At 35.1% G+C, this 8028-nt stretch overlaps 1 pseudogene; it reads left to right on the forward strand.

The window, feature by feature from the left end:
- The first annotated feature begins 677 nt into the window (after positions 1-677).
- On the forward strand, positions 678-970 carry LOC115866443 (HIG1 domain family member 1C-like; annotated as a pseudogene).
- The last annotated feature ends 7058 nt before the right edge of the window (positions 971-8028 follow it).

Below are 8028 nucleotides of genomic sequence, written 5' to 3' on the forward strand. Positions count from 1 at the left end.
TAGAGAAAGCCCTCGCACAGAAACGAAGACCCAACACAGCCAAAAATAAATAAATAAACTCCTACCTGCAACATCTTCTTAAAAAAAAAAAAAAAAAAAAACTTAATAGTCTGCTATTTTCAGTTGGAGGGTTAAATTTTGGAAAAGTAGTATCAAAAAGAGTGTCAACAATAGAGGTTGCAGAGTCAAGAGCCCTGCCATCGGGTAACCCCAGGTGGGCTCCCAACTTAGTTCAGCATCCCAGCTGCAGTGGTGCCACTCTGGGAAAGCACATCTCCTAAAAGGACAAGAATTTTTGCTAGCCCTCTACAACTCCACCCCAGCCTATTACACCCCTGCGCCCGCCTTCCCCTTGAATCTCTGTCCGGGGATCAGGTACTGGTGCTTAAGTTGGGAGCTGTCCTGTGAAGGGCAGAATTAAGTAAATTCATCTTCTGAAGCCTTAAGTTTGATTGCGGCCCAGGTGGCACTACCCGTGATTTTCCAGCAGAGGTTGTGGAAACCTTGACCAGTAGCTACCGACCACTCCCCCAAGGGGTTTGTGAGACTGGGCTTTCCCATTGTCAATTAGTGAGAAAGTTCATGTAAATGTGTCCCTGCCTTAGACTGTACTGAGATATGGGGCTTCTGTCTGTCAGAAGACAGACAGCAGGTGATGGGACACTTCAAAGAAAAAAATGTCTTCAGATAACAGTTGATGTGCAAATGATGCGGAAAGCCAATTATCCTAAACTAATCAGGAAATCAAGAGCTTCCCCTTTGGCCCCTGAGGGTTACCAGTTTTCTAACTATAGTATCCAATGATCTTTACAAGTTAAAGTACAGAAGAGGTCAGAAAATGTTCATTCATTTTATTCACATGAGACTTGTTACCCAAGGATTAGTCATAGAAGCTTTGATTCTAGGTTTTCTCTATTCTGCAGGTAAGAATTACATTAGACCTCGATTCTTCAATGTGACTAAGAACTGAAGCTATTTTCTGGGAGCAGGAAGACAAGACAGTTCTGAACACAATTTTTTATGAACAATGAATTTTCAATATGTAACAACTTACACTGCATAAGTTATCAGATAGAATTCTCATAGCCTTGGTATATTAAATCTCAAAGTTTTTAAGAAGTTAATTTCCAAATCAACAATCATAAATAGTCAACTTAAAGATATCCTTTGTTGGTGTCTTTCAGAATTTAGGACATAATTTTCTGACTTGTAAATTTTTACTTTCTAGTTAATGGCAGAAAATAATCTGTATTATGCCAAAGCAATCTGAACATTAGAAGTTAGTTACATAATGGATGCAGAAAATTTTTCTATATCTATGTTAAATGCATCACACATTCATCAGCTTAATGTTCTCCAAATAGGGCAGAGTAATTAAGGCTTTCTTAACTCCTTTTTATAATGACCAAAATGACATCAGAGGAGAATGGTCATGTTGTTATTTAAAGTTGATTCACCACTCTTCACCTCACTCTTATATGGAAACATGACTGCTTTACCACAAAAATAAATATATCAGAGGATATAAATATGAGCGTAAGTTTTAAGCACCTAAGGACAATGAATAATAAAAGGCATAAAAAAAGCACCGCAATAAGAAACACTGATCATTAGAAACAGTGAGACAAAATGGTTATTAAAAATGAGATTTTGTTAAAGAGTATTCAAATACATAACTGAAGCAAAAATGTTGAGTGTCTTGACTAAATGAAGAACCTTTGCTATCTGGAAGAGAGTAACTTTACTATTTTTATGAAGAGCATGCTAGTATACAAACATTGATTTATCATTTTATGAAAAAGAAAACCCAAATATTATTACTTTTCTTAGATCATCTATATAAGATTTTGCAATAAGAGATTCAAAAGCCCTTTTACATTTTATATATAAACTCATTAAATTAAAACAATTTAGTCAAAACATTGTAAACATTGTATTGCTCATTTAAACTCATTATATGCAAGTATCATGAACTATATAGTGAATAAAGTTTACTTGCCACAGATATTCTACAATTGTTATATACCCTCAGATTTGTATTTTAAAGTCTAATTTGGTATTATGGCAAACCATAACAATTTTACTATTTTTAAAAAGTTACTCCCTTTTTGCCTTGATAAACAAAAACACATTATCTTGCATGTGCTTTGCCTACATTCACACTGACTTGATTTCTTAAAATAGAAAAAATGGGTGCACCAATAGGAGTTAAAGATATTTGTACATACTGTTAATTCTTTTATCTGATAGTCATTCTATAACATATAAAAATAAGGGACAGGGATATATTAAAAATTTTGCTTGAGTATCCAGAGATTATTTGTTAATTATCTCAATGTAATATTAATCCAAGTTCTTAAAGTTAAGTGGTATATTAAAATTCAATTTATGCTGACCCATTACAGAGAAACAAAAATGTATGTTAAAATTTTGTTAGGTATGAAATTTGAAAAGTTTTTCCCAGAGTGTGTAATTTTGCCTAAACAATGTAATGATTTGTAGCCCTACCTCAAGTTCCAGGAATAAAACTTTTTAAAAGACAGTACTTACTATAATTCAATTTAGTTGAACCATAAAACCAACATGGGACATTTAGAGACTTCTGATTAATTAGGGTATGTTATAAATTAGAAAAAAATGCTAACATTAATTCTAACATTGTGATAAAAACAGGAAGAAAACATATGATTTATTTAGAACAAAACTATCAAGCCATATGCATTTATTCAAGAATTTCCCGTGATTAGAAATATTAGTAAGCTTCATTTTAATTCAATAGTAAAACCCTTCAAATTTTGTTTTAAAGTACCAAAGTCCTTAACATTATTTGATTCCTTTTACCGACCTGCCTTCCTTTGCTTTTTCTCATCTCACATAGCAGTGAAGTCCATTAATTCAACTCAAAACTAAACCTCTGTATTTTTTCCTCTGAGCTGTACACAGGTCAGCAAGTTAGTTTATATAGATATGCCAATGAAAACAGGAGCTTCATTAAATTTAAGAGATTGTTTACCCTAATTTATTAATTTTCTCCAAAGATGGTAAAATATATAAGAATTTGTCTAAAAGATATTTATATCACACAACAGAAGGTCATTATCAAATTCTGGGCCAGTGATGATTTTCTCCCTATTTGATTGTGTACCTTTATGTGCTGTTTGTTTATAGGCCTCATCCAGTCAGATGGTGGGTCAAGTTAGGGACATAATTGTTGAGATTTAGTCATACCTTATTGTTGGCATACTGAATATCCCTCACATCTTATTTTGACTCATTTTTATATTTCTGTGAGATTTTCCTGTTTTCTTTTGAGAGAAAGGAGAAAGTTATACACTCCAAACGCTTTAGAGTTTTCAGAAGGAGATGCCACTTCAGACAAGTCAAAAGCAACAATTCCCACTACAAAACGTACTCAGGCTCACCAAAAGCTTGGTTTAGACAAACCGAGCAAAACCCTCTCAAAAGTTAGAACTCTCCATTTTACAAGCCATGCAAAACGGTCTTCATTAGTTACTGCTGCAACAGTGATTCAACTTGAGTGTGCAGGAGAATCACCTGGAAGGAAGGCTTACTAAAATACAGATTCCTTGACACTCAGTTGGCAATAAGTGCTTTAGTACATAAAGCCCAAGAATTTGCATTTCTCACAAGTTCCCAGGTAATGCTGATAACACTGGACCAAGGACTACTTTGAGAACCACTGTCCTAGAATGTTCACAGAATGACTGATTTTTGTGCCCAATTAATCTGCCAAAGATTTTGGAGAGAGAGAGAAAAAAATGAAAGAGTAGTAACACTTAAAAACAGACCACTTTAGGGCTTCCCTGGTGGCGCAGTGGTTGAGAGTCCACCTGCCGATGCAGGGGACACAGGTTCGTGCCCCTGTCCAGGAAAATCCCACATGCCATGGAGCGGATGGGCCCGTGAGCCATGGCCACTGAGCCTGCACATCCGGAGCCTGTGCTCCGCAACGGGAGAGGCCACAACAGTGAGAGGCCCACGTACCGCAAAAAAAAAAAACAAAAAACAAAAAACAAGAAAACAGACCACTTTAAAGGCTAATTAACCTTTTCTCATAAGAATAGGGAAAAACTTGAATTTCATTTCACATCCACAAAAAGCTTTACAATTTCATTCATGTGTCAGAAAGAAGCAGAGAACACGAAAGTTCACTGACCCACATCTCAAAGTGTGACTCTCCATTCCAATGAGTGCAAAAATTTTGAGCTCATGCTGTTGTGCAAAAAGAAAAACAACACAGAGGATGCTAGAAGGCATCAACATCTTCAATACAAATAGACCAGAAAAAAAAAAAAAAGGTGTAAAAGACTATCTGCCAGATGCCCTAACACTTCCACCTGACAGAAAAGTGGCTCCCTGACATTACACAAAATCAAAGAGCTGTGGTCTGACAACAAATTTCCAAGAGTCTTGGACACAGAGGCCTAAAATCAGAATGTCTGGGTTCTTCAGGCCTAAGTAATATCACACTTGTGTTATCTCCAGCCCAGTCCACAAGCTGTAGACCATGCCGGTGTCATTGCTATTTGATTCTGTTTTCTCTATTTTTGCTATTCAAGAATTCTAAAGATTTGGAATTTCTTCCTTTTCTCCTAGGAGGACATAAATACATTGATATAATAAAAATTGTTATTCCTTCTTCCTTGAAATTTTATTAAGAATTCCAGAGTAAAAGATTCCATCACCCTCCAATTTTTTTTTCTTAGTTGTACAAAAGCAAGGATGAACGGTTCTCATTCTTCATTGCCTCAACGTAGGCTGACCCCATTTAGTGATACAGTGGAGGATAAATTGGCACCAATGTCCCCAAGGCCATCAAAAATAAGCTACACAAAATGATTCACCGTGCTGTTTTAACAATTTTTGAGGAATTTATATGTAAATTTTTACCCTTTATAAAATCTGTAATAAACTTTATAAATGTAATTTGACTTTGCCACTTAAACTCATATAAACATATTGATTCTCTTACATGTCATACAGTATGAACACTTCCCCAGGTCAATAAAAAAAAAATCAAAACTGTTACCTTACATAACTGCATAATATTTACATATAGATGTAAATAAAATGTATGTATGTGTGTATGTGTATATATGTGAGTGTGAATATACATATAACTTAATTCTACAAGTTATTTAATCATTCTCCTGTTAATAGAGATTCGCCATGGTCTCATATATTTTGCTACTGCAAATGAAGCAGCAATTAACATCTAACTTTCTGGAATATGTATTCTTTCACACTGGTGCTTCAATTTCCATAGGCCCAAATCCCAAAAGTAGAACTTCAAGGTCAAATGGTATTTTGTCTTTAAGAAAAATAATGATTATTGGCAGATTACTTTACAAAAAGTTTCCAATTCACCTTTCTACCAACAATGTATAATGTTGGTATCCCTGAATCCTCACCAGCTCTGAATTTTTAAAATATAATTGGATGGATGAAAAAAATAGTTTATTCTTCAATTTGAAATTCCCTGTTCACTAATGAGATTAAATATCAACATTATTCCTTTAAAATGCAAATTCTGAAAATATGTATAACTATAATAAATGCCAAGAGTCCTGGTAAATTAAATATCAGAATTCCTGAACAAACAGAGCACTGGCTGTGGAGCTGGAAAGTTCCTATATAAATCCTAGCTCTTCCACCTACTAGTTTTGTAAATGTGGGCAAGTTGCTTAACTTTTCTAAGTTTTAGTTCCCATAATATCTAAACTGGCCTAAATCATCATACCTTCTTCCTGGGGTGTTGTGTTCACGTTAAGGAGTAACATCTTGTTAAAGTGGTCAACACAATTCCTGGCACATAGAAAGAAAGCAACGATAAACATTGGCTGGTATTACCAGGATGCTTACCACCTTCTAATACACTCTCTAGGTTCTTGAGTGAAACATGTGGATGCAGAGCAAAAGTAGAATGTCACCTTGGTGATCTCAGTGTATTCACATTTCAAAAATTTTAAAATATTTTGCTGGCAAAACAAAAGACACCAGGGCTTCCCTGGTGGCGCAGTGGTTGAGAGTCCACCTGCCGATGCAGGGGACACGGGTTCGTGCCCCGGTCCGGGAAGATCCCACATGCCGCGGAGCGGCTGGGGCCGTGAGCCATGGCCGCTGAGCCTGCGCGTCCGGAGCGGGTGCTCCGCAACGGGAGAGGCCACAACAGTGAGAGGCCCGCGTACCGCAAAAAAAACCCCAAAGAAACAACAACAAAATAAAGACACCTACTGTCTTTATTGGTTACTGACCCTGTCTTTAAACTCTAGAGGCAAACAGTATAAAGTGAGAACATCAGCAGCCCCCTCCAAAAACAAAACCCCAAAATAAAACAAAACAAAGTGAAGCAAAACAAACAAACAAAAAAACACATAAATGCAAATCTTAACAGTGAGTTCATGGCATTCTTACTGGTGAGATGGTAGTGTTTTGAAGATTGAAATTTCTTCATAAATGAATAGGTCTCTCCTGTGAAACCATATCATCAACTCATGCATCCACTCACTGTTCCTCTTTCCAGTATTTTACATCTTTGCTATTTGTCTCTGTAAATTCACTCATTCTTACCGATCTTCTATTCTTATACTTTGACTTGTTTTATCAGCTTATAGTAATCTTTATTGAATGGTGGTTTGCATTTGTTTACCCTTGGCTAATTCAGAGCACTTGGTATAATTTCCTGTAAATCATGTTCCTCCATCTCACAGCACTGCATTATTTTCAATTAATTTCCAATGAACTTTTAGTTGTCCATGCTCTGTTAGAGCTAACAGAGTGAATCCCTGTTTAAGCTAATGGGTTCAACTTCTTCAACAAACAAATCTTTCATGAAAGCTGCTGACAAGCCAGAGATTAACTGAATCTAGTTTCATTACTTCTCACTTTCCTTGATCTTTCTGTTACTCTCTGAGAAAGAGTCCTAACATCCTGGTGCTGATAATAATATGATGAAAAGTAGAGAATACAGTCCAAGGAGCCAGAATATTTTTCTTAAATCTGGTATGATACTTCTTGAGCACCAACATTCAGCAACAAAAAATGTTAAATTCGTATACAGCAATTTCACTGACAGGAATTTATCACATAGATAATCTTGCAAAGGTACATAAACCAAGACTAGACATTAATGTTGTTGGTAGCAGAGGGTTTAAATGAAGTGTTCATACAATGCAATTGTTAGAAGTAAGAATATCTTGAAGATAAATTATTAAGTAAAAACACAAAGCCTAGGTAATCATTTTCCAATGTATATGTATATCAAATCATCTTACTGTACATCTTAAAGTTACATAATGTTGTCAATTCTATCTCAGTAAAGCTGGGGAAAAAGCACAAAGCCTAGGTTCTGAGCATCTTTTTGTGTAATTCTGAAAGATAGTTATATTTTCTATAACTTATTTAAGATATATATTCTATACTGGGGGATATGTGTTAAAATCATTTTTAGAAAGGCAAGAAATTGTTAACAGCTATCTGCAGGGAAAGTTCTAGATGTATGGTGGTGGAAGACTAGAGAAGAAGAATTTTATATTTTATTTTTACCTTAATTTAATTCTTGGATTTTCTTATCTGGTGCATGAATTATATTTTTATGTCAGCGTGAGTTATCAGGTACATGAAATTATGGCTGTTTTTCTGTTTTCTCCCATTTATTTTTGTGTATAAATAAGGAAAAATGTCTTTTAAAATTTGATAATTTTTAAACCACGATTTTTAGGAAAGTACTCTGCTATCTTCCTAACTTTCCTTTCACAAAGTCTGTTTATGTTGTACAATAATTATTTTTTCAGGACGGAGGTCTTATAAGGTAGATACAAAAAGTGGCATATATCTCTTGGGTCAAACTAATTTCATGTTATGAGCAAGATTGTGTAATGTCATTTTTAAAGACCTTTCTCTGATCTATCAATCTACAAAGTTAAATAGCTGAAATCACTTCCCAAACAAATTCTTTTGCAGTCAGCAAAATGAAGCAATTACATGAATAAGTTTTTCCACTTGGCC

The sequence above is a fragment of the Globicephala melas genome, chromosome 3 (genome assembly GCF_963455315.2).
Source record: "Globicephala melas chromosome 3, mGloMel1.2, whole genome shotgun sequence".
Classification (NCBI taxonomy): Eukaryota; Metazoa; Chordata; class Mammalia; order Artiodactyla; family Delphinidae; genus Globicephala; species Globicephala melas.